The sequence below is a fragment of the Centrocercus urophasianus genome, unplaced genomic scaffold (genome assembly GCF_019232065.1).
Source record: "Centrocercus urophasianus isolate 14NV4802_14NV808 unplaced genomic scaffold, USGS_Curo_1.0 seq_13, whole genome shotgun sequence".
NCBI lineage: Eukaryota > Metazoa > Chordata > Aves > Galliformes > Phasianidae > Centrocercus > Centrocercus urophasianus.
This window is the reverse complement of record NW_024884475.1, coordinates 14,186,362-14,203,475: the sequence shown is the minus strand read 5'-3', so window position 1 is coordinate 14,203,475 and position 17,114 is coordinate 14,186,362. Positions and strand designations below refer to the sequence as shown.

Here is a 17,114-nt window from a genome sequence, read left to right as displayed (position 1 = left end):
TTTAATGAAGGTAGGTGGGAGAGTAGAGTTAGTTGAGAAAAGAAATAGTGCTATCTATGTTTGCTGCCATTAGGAAACAAAAGGAAAACGGATATGAAGAGAGAAACAGTTGATGAGGAATGAGACATTGGTATTAAGCTAGAAAACAGAGGGAATGATAGGATTTGGTATTTCCTAAGCAGAAGACTGGGACTTGGACTCTTCATTTGTAGAAGAAAAGATCCGGGAAGGAGATGTCTGCTGTCCTGTCACCAGCAACAGATGTTTTGGGGAGAGACAATGGGACAAACAAGGAAACAATGAACCACTTTTTACTGATGCATCAGCTCATCTTGAGCTAGAGGTTGCACCTGCAGCACTGTGTTTAGGCAGAACCAAGGCACTCTGCCTCCTCAGAGATAAGTTTGAAAATTTGTTTATGCTTGTGACTTCTACAAAGCTCAGCAGCAGTTCTGCAGTTTGGCATTGAATGAAAAATTACTTCTTACTGAGTTTAAAACTGAGTGCTAATTTTATTAGGTGTCCTCAGATTTTTTTAAAACTTTTTTTTTTTTTTTTTTTTTTTTTGCCATTTATTCGTTACAGTGATGATTATTATACTGAAAAAGAATTCACAACCACGGTCGAGAAAGTTCAGAACTTCTATGCCTTGTAAACCTCAGTTGTACCATCTCCAGTTGCCTCTTTTCCAAGCTGAAAGCATGTGGTTGGCCTTTTTATAACTGCATATCATTAAGCCAATATTTCCATGGAATTATCCATAATGGCTCCAAGATTTTTGTGCTGAGTGATAATACCCAGGGTCCGTTGTGGTTTAGATCTAATTACGATTGTTTTCCCTCATATGCATTACTTTGCATTCATTAATACCCTCTGTTGTTTTATTGTTTTGTATTTCAAGGCTCTCACAACTCCTTGCATTAATGTTGACTATCCAGAGTGGCTCTCTATGCCTGGCAAACTTTTTCATGCTATTATCCGTCTTTTCTTCAAAGTTCTGAAAGAATACATCTATCATCTCAGGTCTCTGGGAGATCAGTAGATTTCTCTTTTTGTGAAGGTGGGCCAGTTATTTCTACTCTTCGTTTGCAATCTTTTAATGATCTATTAACCAAGTCTTCAGTTTTCCTTTATTAAAACTTAACAGCCTTTCAGAAAGAACTTCAACATTGCCAGTTAGAAACTTGGAGATGCAGTAATTCAATTGGTCTGCGAAACTTCAATGGGCACCTTTTAGCTTCTATTAAATTCTTTAGTGAATTATCACACAGTATCTTTTAATTCCTGCTTGCTTCAGTACCTGGCTTGACTCTCTATTAGGAACAAGTCAGGGTAAGAGTGGAAGAGCTTGTTGTCTGGATAACTCAATAACCTTATTGTGAATAAAATTAAGAAAAAATGTCCCCCAGTTAAGATGGTTAAACACTAAGTTGAACCACTGGTTCCACTCCTAACTGAAAGGTACTGGCATGTGCTGATACCACACAGGTTTTCATAGCGTCCAAGACCTTTGCTGGGTTACTGGCTATAAACTACAACAATGTTACAAGATTCAAGTATTGAATGTTGCGTTGTTCTCCAAGAAGTTCCAAGTGAAAGTAGACTCACGTAGGTAAATGGACAGATAAATATATGCATGTGAGATCCTTCTTCTGAGTATTATTGAATTGTACTATTATTACTATTATTGGAAAATTGCTTCTTTTCCAGGTGGCAGCAGAACCACTGTCCACTCTACTACAGAGCAATTGCTAGCAAATGATGAGGCTTAAATGTTGGCAAAATAATATCTAAACTCTCAAGACAACCCTGGTGTTTATAAATCAACACCAGCTGTTCCTGTTTATGCAATGCTTTGTAAAAATAAAAGAATAAAATAGAATCCAGTATGACAGCTCATTTACCAAGACTCAGCTTTCTGCAAAAACCAACCAGGCCATTAAAAATGTGGGGTTTATTTTGGATTCTAACAGAGCCAAGTGGTCTCAGGGTAATAAACGTAACTATGTTTCATCATATGCCTTTAGGCATATGATGTCTACTTGGCGAGGAGATTTCTGAAGTTCAGCCATTAGAGATGTTCTCTTCCTGTCCCTCTGGAAGAGCAAGGAGGAGACCCTCTCATACACAGCACCTGTCAAGCATCTCTTAGTCATATCAGGTTCAAAATCGTCCAAAAAAGCCAAATTCTGATTTCTGTCATGCATGTTCTGTCACAAAATGTGACAAGATTGTGTGAAGTTGCTGAAATTGCTTTAGTGGAATTGCCCTCAGGACTTAGCCCTCAAATCTCTCTCACGAGCTGGGTGTGCAATTCTGTTGAAATATTACTCCTTGCATAATTGAAAGCTCTTGGGTTACTTATTTTGGTGATTATTTCTCATGTGTGGAGTGACCCAGCTGACACAGTTAGCTGGAACCAGTTAAGTGGGAAAAAGTGTAAGATTTAGTCCTCCCACAGTTGGAGGTGCCTGGCCTGCAGAACACAACAAACAAGCTGGGAGGTTCCATATAAAGTGTATGTGGAAGTCAGGTCTCTCAGAGCATACTTTCTAACAACAACTTTGCTAAGCTCACTGTTAAGCTCACTGTTAAGCTCATGGTGGGATGGTCTTTAGCGGAGGGAGAGGGGGGAACTATTTGCTATTTAGTTGTGAAAGCTCAACACTTCTCTAGAGCTGGGCCTCAACCAGGCACAGCTTTCCACCCGAGCCCCTGAGGATGGGAATCTGAAATTCCCTTCTCAGAAATTGAGCACAGAAGTGAGTGCTAATTTTCCTTTTAAACTTCTGGAAAGGATAATAGAGACTGTGTCATTCCCTCTGCTAGCAGTTTGCACTGGATTGCCACTGGTAAAGCAAAATACCTGGATGTCTCCACTTAAAGGCATGTTGGGTCGCATTGCAAAGCAGTCATGGCACTTGTGAGCTGGATTTGTGTCCAGATGAAGGAAGTACTCCAGGAGAACATCCAAAAATATCCTACTGCTCTTTAGCATTCAGTCAGTAAGGCTGTTGAAAATAAACCCTTCTCTTCTACCCTTTCACTCCCAGAGATCTCTGTATTGTGGCAATGGATCATCAGCATCAGCTGATTTGCTCCTACTGGAACTTGCTAATGTGGATGTGCCTACAGAACTTCTACATCAAAAGCTCTTGGTTAGTGTGGATGAGGGTGTATTTTATTTGACCCAACCTTGTTTAAGTGATAAAGGCATTCTTTGGATCTGGCTTCTCACTCTTTTTGGACAGCATACCTGTAAGTTTTACATTCATGAGTTGTTCAAAAGCAGATCTTAAATTTTGTGGCTGCTTTTGGAAATTGTTCACGTAAGTGTTGTATCTTACCATTTATTGTTCATTACAAATTTCCTGTCTCTGTTCAGCATTGCTGCCCTGGCTTTATGGTTGGTCACCTCTATTCTTAATTTCCTAGTTTTTTTTAAAGCAAAGAGAAATCCTAGCAGAACTTCCATAATGTGGCAGACTAAGTGGTAGCAGTAGTAGGCTATCATGCTGTTTTTCCTAATCCTTAATTCTGCAGTGTCTTTCTTTATAAGCTACCTCTGTCTCTGCTGGAAATAAATTTAACTTTATCAGAAAATGATTTTTTCTTTTGATGATTGCATTCATCTTGGCAAAATGCCCCTAAATTCATTGTTCACAAACATTTGCATGAACTAAACTTTGGTTGCAGAAATATACAGAAACAAATGAAATTGAGACCAGATTTGTAACCTTAGTAATTTCCTACAATAAAATTTTTACATTCTTCAGTCACTACTCCTATTGACTATTATACTACAGAAAACTACCTGTAGATCTGTCATCAGTAAAACAAGGCATTAAGCTGAATAGTTGATGAGCGGGATATGCTTTCTCTGCCGGAATTTTATGGACCTTGATTTGATTGAACTGTTCTCATTTTATTTACTGTTCAAATGCCACTTTTATTTCTAAAGTGTATAGCAGTAATTGTATACAAAAGAGTACCGTAATTTTTGGAGGGAAGGGTTTGCTTGATGTTTGTTGGGCGAGTTCAAGTGAATCAACAGGGCTGGATAAAATAAAAAGTACTGTTCTGTTAGTAGAAGCTTGGTCCCAGAGTGGAACAGAAGAGATCACCTATGATGACCCTCCTACTGAGTTATGTGAAATATCTGGAGGGCAAGGACAAAAAATTGTGAGATCTCAACTTTGGTGTTTGGAGATTTTGTAGGGCATGATTTTATAGACTAAACAAAACAGATTATTTTGAAACTATTTTTAGCTTATTTATTACTACTTGGCAGACTCCTAGTCAAGAGGGGATAACTCTGGCCCTAGTGATAAGTTTTAACAACTGCATGTTTATGCACCAGTAGGTATCAGGAGGTCAGTCATAAAAACCTGTCAGTTTGTATTACTTCTCTGACTTCCTATCAAAACATGAAGGAAGGAGAGCTGCCATCTTTCTTTTACTGGGATTGGGTGGTTTGCATGAATTAGATAAAATAAACCATTTTTTCAACTGTAGGAAAGAAATTCTCTGTGCTTTGCAGTGAAACAGAGATACAGTTTTTCGTTTCCAGTGTGAAAGCACTGTAAATAATGTAAGAGACTTAATTCTTCTGGTGCTTTTTAGAAACACATTGAAGTGCCCTGAAATGCTTGTGATGTTTAGCACTGAATTCTGATCAGGTCTCTCTAAAGAAGATCTGTTTGGATATTAATTAGCTGTTAATTTTTCAGTCATATGCAAGAGGGAATACTGGAAATTGCATTGTCTTCAATATGTTCAGGTCACTTTCTTTTGATACCAATGCTGAAGTCAAAGAAGCTGTATGAGAAAAAGTGATATCAAAGATGATCACAATTTCTTCTGTTCCAGATGAAAAATCTGCACTCTTTAGCACCCTGCCTCCAAGTAAGCTTCCATTTTCCTAATACTGATGTCCATGAGAATGAACATCTGCAATTACAACAGGAGAGTCACTCAGTCATTCTACCCAAAGCAAAGCCAAGCTCTGAAGGATCACGTGATTGGCTTAAGTGTCATCCTGTTAACAAAGAAAAATAGTCTGGAATTCCCTTTTTTCCTTTGCTTACATTTAAATGCATAGCTACCATTAAGCTAGGCTACAGCTCTCAGGAAAAATAATGCACTTTGATATCTACCGACAGGACCTAAGATCTTAGATTTCAAATTATCTTTTAGATAGGAGAAGCTACAGAGTTCAGATCTACAGAAGAAGAATAGAAGACCTAGTTACTCTGGTCTTGTAGCAAGAGAGTGGATCCTGAAGACTGTTTAAAATGTTAAGCTACAGTGTCTAACCAGTTACTCCTACCATTGTGCCATGCAGAATGGACACTGCTGCATCTCATGTGGCACCTGTTGATGTGTAGTAATTTCTTTGGAGATATTTACAGTAGCATTAGTCAAAGTCAATAACTTGTATAAGTGCTTCTCTTTAGTTCATTTTGGGGGGTGTTACTTTGGGGTTTTTCTCTCTCAAACTGACAGAATAGAGGCCCTAAGTTTTGACTTAGGAGTAGAAGTACTTTGATTAAATCGAAGGTCAGCTAGCAAGAGGACAGTTTCTGGGAATGAAAGTCTTTCAAGTAAGAAACATCAATTCTGAGAGAGTGGTTACTTTGTCCAGTACCACCTTTTCACCTTACATTTCTTAGGAGACGTTTTGTATGCCCAGCTGCTATGCTTATTATCACAGGAACATTGTGGAACATCATGTTCCCATTTGTGTTTGCAGGGCACTGCTGCTAGTGGTGTGATATGTTACATATTTCCATATATGTGAGATTCATGCTGTGTGACTGAAAAAATGCTTCTTCCTTCACATCCCATCCTGAGTACTGGAAACAACTGGTGTATATCATCTGACAACCCACAGCATTGCATGTCTGAAGCTCACTGTAGCAATGCAGTAGAGCATCTTTGCAGTTTTGATGCCACTCAGTGGGCAGTTTGGTATCACCTCCTTGGTTACTACTGATGAGTGTTTGGAGAGTCGGAGGAGGAATGAAGAAAACGCTGACAGACTAATCTTGCCTGTGGTCTCTTCAGATCAAGGGCCATGAGCATATTCAGTGAAAGTTGAAGCTCCTTTGATTGTGTGCTGGTTCTGTGAGTCCATTGAGGGTCAGGCCTCAAAGGTCCAGTCAGAAGACAGCCAGCCTGGATATGACCCCCGCCAAATGCTGAGCCTTACTGATCTAGAACACTTTGGGGAGTCTGAACAAGGAGTTTCTTGCTTAATACAAAGCACATTTGGTCTTCTTTACACTCTTCTGTCCCTGTTGATGTGTGCTAGATGCATAGTGGGCTCTGCTTTGACCCAGCAGGGCCTCTTGCAACTCTCAGACATCACACACTGAGGAGGTTATAAGAAGATCATGTTTGTTCTAGACTGCTTCAGACCTCAAATGTGATTTTAAGAGGCAAATAACGTGGTCCAGCAGGCACTACTGGAAGAGCTAAGAGTATCAACAGAAATGTGAATGCACAGATGTGTGTATCAGTGTATCTGCTTGTAGAAAAAACTGTTCCAAATCAGAAAGTGGAAAGAGAAAGAAAAAGGAATTTCTTCTGGAGCAGACAGGTGATTCTTTGGTGTGTCTCACAGAAATCAGCTGTGAACATCAAACTGATTGTGGAGAAACTATGTGGAAAAGGAGAATGCTAAGATTTTTGAACACTGAGCATACAAACCCAGCACCCTCAGAGGGATCATATGAAATTCTGATAAAGTCTTTTATTGGAGAACCTAGATAGAGCTGTAATTGATTTTATAGGCTCTCAATAAAAAGCACACAGAAACATTAGAACATCTCACAGTGGTTGTCACTGCAATGGTGGAAAGCAAGTCTGGATCTGTATGAGATCCCTTTCAACTTTAACCGTGCTGTTTTTCTGTGATATACTATGGGTTGGGCTCCTCTAGTTAAGAAGACATTAGCACTGAATCTTTTCTCTTTTTTTTTCTCACTTTCATATGACAGCTCCTCTGGCAGTTACACATTCCCAGGAATGGGACAGTGCAGTTTCTTGGCTTTGTCAAGGGTATTGCAGTTTTTTCAGGCTGTTTAGCAGTCTGAACACAAATCTTCCCAGAAAAGCTCTGAAATGATAAATGCTCTGGGTTTACAGCACTCTTGAGAACCACGTAATACCTGAAAAAAATAAAATAAAATAAAATTAGTGTTCTGAACACAATTATTACTTATTTTAGCTAGAAATACAGAGCTTTAGCAAACCAGACCAAAACATAGTTAAAAAATATCCTAAAACCAAGCCCCACGCTATATGCTTTTGTTAAGAAGTTAGGATTTAGATCTTTGAAAGTAGGTCTGAGCTGCCTGAGAAGTTCATTCTTATACATAGCTGCTTTAAATTATTTCACTCTCCTCTGCAGCAATTCTGTGCATGATTCACCATGTCATGCAAAAACGTTTTCTATCTTAAAATAGTTCTCTGTGTGTTTCAGCTTACTCCCAGGTTTCGTATTCTTTATGGTTTTAAAATATCAACACTGATATTTTTATTTGGACTAAGATATGCACCATGTCTCTAGATCCTGTTCATTGAAGAAACTGGAGAGGAAGGGAATTGCTGTTCCCAAAGCTCTGCTTTCTCCTGTCAGAAGATGCTTTCACCTGGAAGGCAACAAGGGTAAAAATCCACATCAACAATTGTATGTGTCACTCACTCAGCTCTCAGATTAATGTGAAAGCTATAAAAAAGAAAGACATGTTAGTTTTTGCAATCACTTAGTTTATTGGCTGACATAAGCACACCAAGAGAGTTCATATTCTCAAAGAAATTCAGAAGCTTTCCATAATCAAGGCTTCCAAATTGTCACATACTTTCATCCTTTTTTATTCTGCTTGATGACCTATGATTCTATTCAAATAAATTTAAAAAGAATTAGAAAAGTAGAGAATGCCAAACACTGTCTATCAAAAGCTGAGAAATCTCAACTGAATCAGTGTTACTGCTAATCTAACAGGTCCACGAAGTCCGAAGTGATAAGTTGTAGTTCATACGAGGCTGCTGCTGTGATGAAAAGACGTTTAAAATTTCATTTCATTTCAAATTTCAGATGTTTATAGACCCAAAGGTGAGGATCCATTGTATTGTAATAAACAGCACAAACAATTTTATTTTCTTTTTAATAAAGAATTAAACTCTGACCTGTTGTGATCTTTTGACTAAACCATATCAGGTCTCAGCTACAAGAATAACCTTAGGGGGTGATTTCCCTGACATACATAGTTCACACTTGGCATTGCTTACTTAATTTAAATTTAGATTTATACATTTTTCATGTTAAAGAAGTACAGTAGCTAGTAACTCAACATTCTCAGTAAATAACTGCTTGTGTTGCTACTAGTTGACTGACAGCAAATGAAAATCTACAAAGTTTTTTATACATTTTGGTGGTAGTGATACAGCTAAGTGGCCTCTTGGTAGGTGAGAGCTTTGTTTGTCTAGGGTTTTAGCATAATCATTAAATCACAGCTTTCTCTAATTGCTTCAGCAACAGCCAAACTCAGTTGGATGGGATTCTACAGCAAATGGAATTCTGTCACATTCAATATTGGTGTTTGCTTTATTAAATACATTTCTCTAGGGACCCACATAGTCTTTTCAGAGTTTTTAATTTGTTACAATATGTAGTAGCTGGCTTCTGTGAAGGAATTGTTCACAAACTGCGTTCTCATTATTACTACTGATGCCTTTTTACTTTAAATGAGCTTGACAAGGTAAGATACGCCGTTTAGAAAAAAGCTGTACTTACTTTGCTCAGTGCAGTTTTGAAGGAGAGCACTTCTTGGTGTGCATAAATTTTGTTATTTCTTTGAAGTGAAAATTTAAACTTAATAATTCAAACAAACATACAAACCCACTCTGTTATCTCAGCTCTGAGTTTCCCAATGTGTGCTTCATTCTCTCTGTTTTTCTAAACTAAATATCCAGTAATTCAGCCACCATAACACTGTGGTCAGTTATTGGTTACACTACTCTACAGTATTACAACAGCAATAACTATAAAAGTTTTCATTCTAAGTATTATTTTTATTGTGAGCAGGTGAATCAGACATCCCCTTAGTGTGTAAATGCAAATGCCAATTTAAAGTTCACTGCCCTGTACTAATGCTTCTCAGAACTGAAACTTTTGAACATGCTGGGAATCTGTGACTGCACAGCACTCCCATCTTTATCTGTGCAACTTGCACTCCTGATTTTTGTTTCTTCATTAAGCAGCTGTGACTGTCACGTGCCTGTTGGTCTAATGTGCTTCAGAAGGGTAGTGCTACACAACTAAAGCAAGGAGTGACCAAGTGATTCAGTGGTAGCAGAAAAATACATGAGAGATGGCATTATTTGATTTTTGTTGTCTTGTCTAAAGATTTCCTTATATTTCAGGTTTCCAAGACTTAGAAGGATATATCTGAACAATTCTTCCTCTAGCTTAACTGCATTTCATGTAGGAATTTCTAATCCAAAGGCAGGGTAAGATAAAATGCAGGACCTGGGGGCCTTTATTGGCAACTGTGGCTAGCTGGGGAGTGAACTTAGGAAGCCAGGCAAATAATCACATCTTCTTCATTTGAAACATTTCATACTGGCAGAAATCTTTAACCAGTGCTCCAACTTCTGTCTGCCACTCGGAGCTTTTTATATGAAACAGCGGGAGCCTGGCAGCCTGGAGAGCTTTGAGCGCTACGAGCTAAAAACTTGAACATCATTTATAGGTTTTCCTGCCAAGACTCTGAAAACCTAAACAACGTAGATACGGATGTTTCACCCAGCTTTCCACTTACGTTTTGTCTTTGCTATGTAAGCTCCCAAAACCTCAACTAGTTTTCTTCCTGAATTTCAAATTCTTGGTAGTACACAGAATAGGATTTGTCTTACCTACCTTTATCCCTGTAAAAGTTACATGGCTAGACTGAACTATTCTCTGCTCCCTCTACAGCTGGTGAAGAGACAGATATCTCCAGGGAGGCTTTTTGTCTCGTATGAATTTAGACAACCATCTTGGGGTGAAATGAATCCCAGCCCTGTTGTCATCCTCCGGCTTTGATTTAGCTAACAGTAGCAAGTTCAATTTCCATGCTGGGATTTTGTGCTGCACAGAATGTTCCAACATCTGATTGTCCAATGGGAAATGGGTGCATAAGTCTGAAAATCTCATCTTAATGTTTGAATAAGTTTGAATTCATATACATCTGTACATTTCTGTTTCGTATTTTTTATGTTTCTCTTTCAAACTTTTTTAGTAATTCCCACAGATTCCAGCAGTGGTTTTTGCTCAAAGAATATGTACTATTTATGCAGCAAAGATATTATACATTATTAATATGTAACAACACAATTTTTGTTCTTTACAAGAGATATTTCTTAAGTACGTCTTCAGTGTTCTTATTTTTTCTGACTACTTATTGCTAAATTAGGCTTCTGTGCATGAGCTTACCTATCTTGGGACATATGATACACTGGATCTTTGTTATTTCATCTCTGTTCCAGGTTAGACAGACCTGTCCAACATAGTGATGTGTTCCTAACTAATTTGCAAAGCTTAATAGAAGGTAATAATCTTTAATTAATTTGACTTACCGGCTAACAAACACAGCATTTGTGTTCACTAAATTTTAGTGCCTTGGGATTTGGTTTAGTTGAGTAGGTAGACCCAGAGAGACTCTTTTACTAAGGTTGCTGAGAATGTGCCTTTTTCATCTGCCCTCCTGACATATGATGTTTGATGTTCTGTATTCACTGATGGCAATACTAGCTATTGCCTTTTCATTGGGATATATGGCATAGTAGCTTCCATTTACTCACACAGATGGAAGTAAACAAGGTAAAAAAGAAACCAGGTCAAAATGTCAGCGTAAAATAAGAACATTCATATGACTAACAGTAGTACAATAGATAATAGACACACTTAATATTCCATCTCTATAAACCATTCTCAAAGGCTGAGGCTGTGGAGCATTCTTCTGCAGAACAGAGAAGTGTAACTGCAGCTCATTTTTGATAAACAGAAAACTCAAGCTTGTGATTTGTCTGCAGTGATTGTGGATGGAGAACACTACTAAAGAACTAAACTTCTGTTCTTGGCCAGCTAGACCAATTCACATGTCTATTGAAAAGAGGTCTCAAATTTAAAACGGCTTTGGGAATGGATTTAACATGATATATATACCAAGGCCAAACAGATACTGCACTGGGGGTAGAAGTGTCTATTTCTGTTAACAACTGCACTACAATCATAATTTGTAATGCCTAGGTTTTTTGTTCGTGCAACCAGAATATAGGTCTTGCCTTTAGGGACCAAGTGCAATCTTATCCCATATACTTAGAAAGGATGAAAGGGCATCCTTTGCTAATTATTGATAATCTTGCTGTGAAATATCAAGGATGATGCCATGGCAGTAGAATATGTCTTTTTGAGCCTAGCTTCATTTGTTTTTCCTTTTCTCCCCCCCCTTTTTTTTTTTTTTCTTTTTTCTTTTCTATCCATTCTTATGTGCCGGTTTCAGGAGTAAAAATAATGAATTCAAATTAAAGAAGCAGTGAAATGACACGTAGCATAAATTAACCCTCCTGCTTTGTCCTGCTTACAGTGTATTATTAAACTCTGCAATCTGTGTATTTGCTGTAGTTGAACAGTGAAACATGCACAGAGTGAATATTTAGGGATTCATTTCTCTTTTATCCACAAGCTGCAGTAAAACTGAAACAATGATAAATAATAGGTTTGAGACCTGACATTCTTTTTTGATTCTGTTATTAAACTGAAGCAGATAGTTTGCTATCTTATCCTTTCCTGATAACTTAAGTTAGAAAATCTCTAATTTTAAGGACTCTAATTTTAAGGGGATATTCAACTTGAAATACATGTAGTATCTTGTAGATGGAAAAATTGAGTGGCTTAAATGTAATGGGATAATTATACTTTTATAGCTGTGTGTAGACTGGTCTTGCTATTTGCCAGCCTAGCAAGCAGTTGCCACAACCACTCTAACAAAAATTGCTACTTCAGGCATATGTTAATGGCCAAATAAAAAGGAAGAGGACAATCATCCTTCAGAACATAAGGAAAATATTTATTTTCTTCGGATCAATGTCATCGTATTTTGGTTAGTCTGAACCTCTGGTGTCCTTATCCAATGTGGACTTGTCATTTTAGAATCTAAGTGAAACTGTCTCAGAGTGGTGTATCTGCAAAGCTGAATTGTATAGCCAGAATCAGTGCAGTGTATTTGTTTTGCTGTAGTGATGCTAATTCCCAGATTCCCTGGTTCAGAAGAAAAGTGCGTGAATCACTTTGCATATTTTGCAAAGCCTCCTTGCTCCTTTTTTTGTGTGTATTTCTCTCGTTTTCATCTGGAATCAAATAATTAATGTTTGATTTTCACAGTTCTCCAATAAGCACATAAGCTGTTAGTGCTTTCTTTATTTCCTGTGCTTTGTTGCCTCAAAGAGTAGTGATATTGCGAGCATTCTAGGCAGTAAAAAGAGAATCTTAGATGTAGCATGAATTTCCAGTGAATCTGTAAGAATAGCTTTCTGTTACAAGGTTGTTGTTGGTTTTGTTTTGTTTTGTTTTTTTTCCCCTGTAATTCTGCTGGATTCTTTAAGTTATTTCGGATTTACATGAGAAGCAGAGACCTTGCCCCCATTTTGCACAGGAGCCAGTCTCTCTGCGGCAGTGCTGCTGTCTGCTTTTGTTGCAGGACTGTATTCTGTCTTTTCAATAGAACAGAAACTTGGTCTTGTTACTGTAAAAACCAAGATAAGTTCCAAAGTGGAATGTAAACAATAATTTAATTAATTAATAAGTAATCTGAAGAAACTGATATGTGTTGAGCACTGAGTAGAGTTTTGGCAAAAGCTGCAAATATGTAATGGAACAGAAAAGTACTTATGACCAAAGCCAAGTCTTAAAATCTTTCTGCCAGTTTTACTACACATTGTTTGAGAGATGGCATCCAGCCACACTAGTAACTGAAATAAAAGCAAGCAACACCATTAAAACTGTGAGTATGTGTGAAATAACAAATGGAAGTAATAGAGTCAGGCATTTCTGGCTGGGGGAAGGGATCTGGAGATTCTGTAAGAAAGATCTGGTTAGTTGCAAGATTAATTTAATGCTGTTTAAAATCACAGAATCATAGAATTGATGAGGTTGGAAAAGACCTTAAAGATCATCGAGTCCAACCACAACCTAACCATACTACCCTAACTAACAGCCCTTCACTAAATCACATCCCTGAGCACCACATCCAAATGGTTTTTAAACTCATCCAGGGGTGGTGACTCAACCACCTCCCTGGGGAGCCTCCAGTGCTTCACAACCCTTTCTGTAAAGAAGTTTTTCCTGATATCCAACCTAAACTCACCCTGGCACAACTTAAGGCCATTTCCCCTCTTCCTGTCACCTGTCACCAGTGAGAAGAGACCAACCCCGCTCTTGCCGTAGGCACCTTTCAGATATTGGAAGAGAGCAGTAAGGTCTCCCCTCAACCTCCTTTTCCCCAGACTGAGCAGCCCCAGTTCCTCCAGTCGCTCCTCATAGGGAATTAAAACATGTTTTATGTTTAAAATAAGAAAAAAAATAAGTTGCAAAAGCAGCAGGAGTAGTCCTTATAAACTGGTTTGGGGCAAGTAGATCAGACCTCTTTTCTCAGGTACTATACAAGGTACTGCATACTGCTAAGAAGAATGCCCCAGCTGTAAGATAGGCGTGAATCTTCTTGTATCTGCGTAATGATAGATGGCCATGTGACAGTATAGGTTTATCACCTATGTACTGTACGTGACTAATGCACTTTCGGTGTGTTCATGCTTTTCCCTAGAAAATAATTCAAGGCTCAAAATATCAATATTTCACACAGAATTTATATAAATAGCAAAAAATCAAAATCAAAATAAAAAATAAAAAAACCCACCCAAACAAACCTATGCCAAATCATAAAAACATTGTGCATCACAGGGATAGACCTACAGCTCTGTTCTCAGATGGCAAAATCTATAAAATTAAGATACACAGATCCCTGTTAATTTGTTACTCCTGTGAAATTTATATCAGAACCATGAATATGCTGGATAGACTCAAGGCGAGTCAAATTTAAAGCTAATAGGGAAAGTTACTGGTTTCTTGTATTCTGGCATTCTGTTTTTAATGGTCTGTCAGCGTGTTCTGAGCATAAACATTAGTGTCAGAATTTTTATGATACTTTATCTTGTGAGTTTCATAATTTGCAATAGCTGTGCAGCTTTTACAGGTGTATTTAATGGCAAAATTTTATCTTGAACTGCATTTTAAAAGCTCAAGTGTAGTTTGATTTGCTGGGAATGGGGGGAAGGGTGGAATAATATTCTTTCCTTGGAGAGACAGCAGTTTCCTTGTGCAGCATTAACTTGAAAGAATATGAGAAGTGCACGTTGCCAACAGGCGTGTGGATGTATAGAGTTCTGAAAATAGTAAGTGTCAATAGGGAAGGGTTGCAGGTGCCAGCAGAAAAATGTAAGCTCCCAGGGGAACTATCTCTTTTTATTTTTGCCTTGTCCAATGCCAAGCCACAGAGGTTGGTGTTTAAAATTCAGTTCTTCCCTGAAAAGTGATTACATAGAAAAAGTCCCACTTCAGAACAGATGTGCTTCCTAGGTGTATTCAGAATCACATTTATTTGTTTTCATGATCATCTTTTCATATACTCTTTGCCCCTGCTGTATGTTGAGCAACCAAAAGCAATTTGAGGGAGAAAGCATAACTCTGCCTGAGACCAGCAGGCAGTGCAGCTCTCCTGGACCTCGATACCCACTTCCCTATAAAATTAAGATACACAGATCCCTGTTAATTTGTTACTCCTGTGAAATTCATATCAGAACCATGAATATGCTGGGTAGACTCAAGGCGAGTCTAATTTAAAGCTAATAGGGAAAGTTAATGTTTTCTTGTATTCTGGCATTCTGTTTTTAATGGTCTGTCAGTGTGCTCTGGGTATAAACATTAGTGTCAAAATTTTTATGATATGGCAGCACTCTGGGGGTCTTCCCTCTCTGCAACAACAGAAGGCTATGGACCTGAAATGAGATTATGTTGCCTAACCCACAGTGGCAGCACACCAAGCCGTATTACTTCTTCCATCCTTGTTAGCCATAGAGGAGTGATTACACTCTTTACACTAGTCTTTTCACATAGTTAAACACTGCCATCATATTCCCTGTGAGCTTCTTTGTGACACCAAGTACAACCACATCCTTCTGACTTGCTTGATGTGAGTCTCTTAGGTTGTATTTGATGGTGTCTTCAAACTGTGATTCCTCTTGTTCTCAGTTAAATTCCTAAAACTAGTCCACAGCAAGTAATTGGCCCAGACATGGAAGAGTATTCCAGAAGTGGATGGACTATTCCAGCTGAAGTCTTTCCAGAGATGTGCTTGTTAGAGTAGAAGAGAATTATGTCTTAGACATTTATCTCATGTGCAGGAGCAGTGGATTGCTGACGTATTTCCTTTATGATCGGAACCTTTTTCTGCTGTTCTGCTTAGCCTTTTATCCCCTATTTTGTATTTGTGCCTTTGTCACTTTGCATTATGGAATGTCATCTTCATTTCACATCGTTTCTGCAATTTATCAAAATAATTTTGAATTCCAGTTGTGTTCTGCAACGTATCTGCATCCTATCCTGAGCATGGTTTCGCATTTTGACTTTTTACACAAACTCTGCCTTCTAAGTCATTAAATGAAAATGAAGGAATTTGGAAAAAATAGGCTCCACTTGCCTTATTTTCCAGTTGCAAGACCTATTTTGGTTCAGCAATCACCATCACAAGCAAGGAGAAAAGGCTCATTTGGCTTTCAGACTCTTAATCATGTAAGACTGTAAGGTGTAAAGAAGAACCCAGCTTGAATCTCACATCACACAGTGAATATGTGGGACTACTAAATGGAAGGGGGAAAAGAGCATCATTGTACTTCAAATGTGATTACTTTTGCCAAAGAAATCAGAGTCAGGAAAAAATATTGAAACCCTAGGACTCCATTTACTTGGAGATCCTATTCAGAGTTGAGCCATGCTTCAAATTACAAATAATACCGAGGGTGGAATTGGGAGGAACAATGACAGTTGTGGCAGAAGGCATTCGCTGCTTGGGTAGCTGGATACATCACTGTGCCTCTTCACTCCTGACTCAACTCTCAGGCTGCCTCTGTCCTTTTCTCTCCTTTGCCCCATTCCTTAAGTTCATTTTAATACAAAATATTTTAAAAGTATTAATTTTTTTTTTTATTTATTTTTTTTTTTTGTTATGTTTAGGCCATTATTTCAATGTTTGAGCGTGTGAGTGCACTACGTGAAAGGAGGTTGCCATGGTAATTTCTCATTATTGTTGAATAGAAAAATAATTACTCTGGCAAAATCCCCCGTAACCTGTCAGAGCATAAGTTAAAGATGCCTGGGGGCAGCCTTGCCTTCACCATACCCTTTTTGCAAAAAAAAAAAAAAAAAAAAAAAAAAAAAAAGGGTGTTTTTATTTTTTTTTTTTTTTTTTTTTCTTTTTAGAGTAACTGGATCCTTTTCCAGTTTGGCTAGGGGAGACCTCATTTGTTTTTGTTCACCATTTGGCTGTGAGAGTAGTTGGGCCCACCTGTGATGAGGTGGAGGTGGAGCAGAGAATTAATCAGCAGAGCATATCCAAGCCCAACAGAGGATTTATATATTTTAAGGTGGTTTTTTTTCTTAACGGTGGAAAGAAGGTTGGTAGTGTATTTTCTGTTTTTTCTTCTTCTTGACATAAACTATGCAAAAACATGAGATAAAGACCTTGGACTGTGTTCAAACTGTGACAGAGTCTGGATATTTCATTTATCGGGGGAGAGAATCCACGGTAATTCAGTCTCCACATTTTTCTAGCTCTCAGACTTCTTGGAAGCAAACAAGAGTGCAAATATGTGTGGTTTTGAGGTGAGGCACCACAGTTTTCCTGTTCTACTCTTGTTTCCTGTGTGCATTTGCATCATAAGGATGCTTCGGTTTTCACCCTCACATTGCTGGGTATTGTACAAGTAGATCAGGTAATGCCAAGCTACCAAGATAC

The 17,114-nt window shown here is 38.1% G+C and overlaps 1 protein-coding gene across 9 annotated transcripts in view; it reads left to right on the top strand.

The window, feature by feature from the left end:
* Positions 1-17,114, top strand: part of LDB2 (LIM domain binding 2) — a 212,676-nt gene that overhangs the window by 54,100 nt on the left and 141,462 nt on the right. The gene's annotated exons all lie outside the window — the stretch shown is intronic.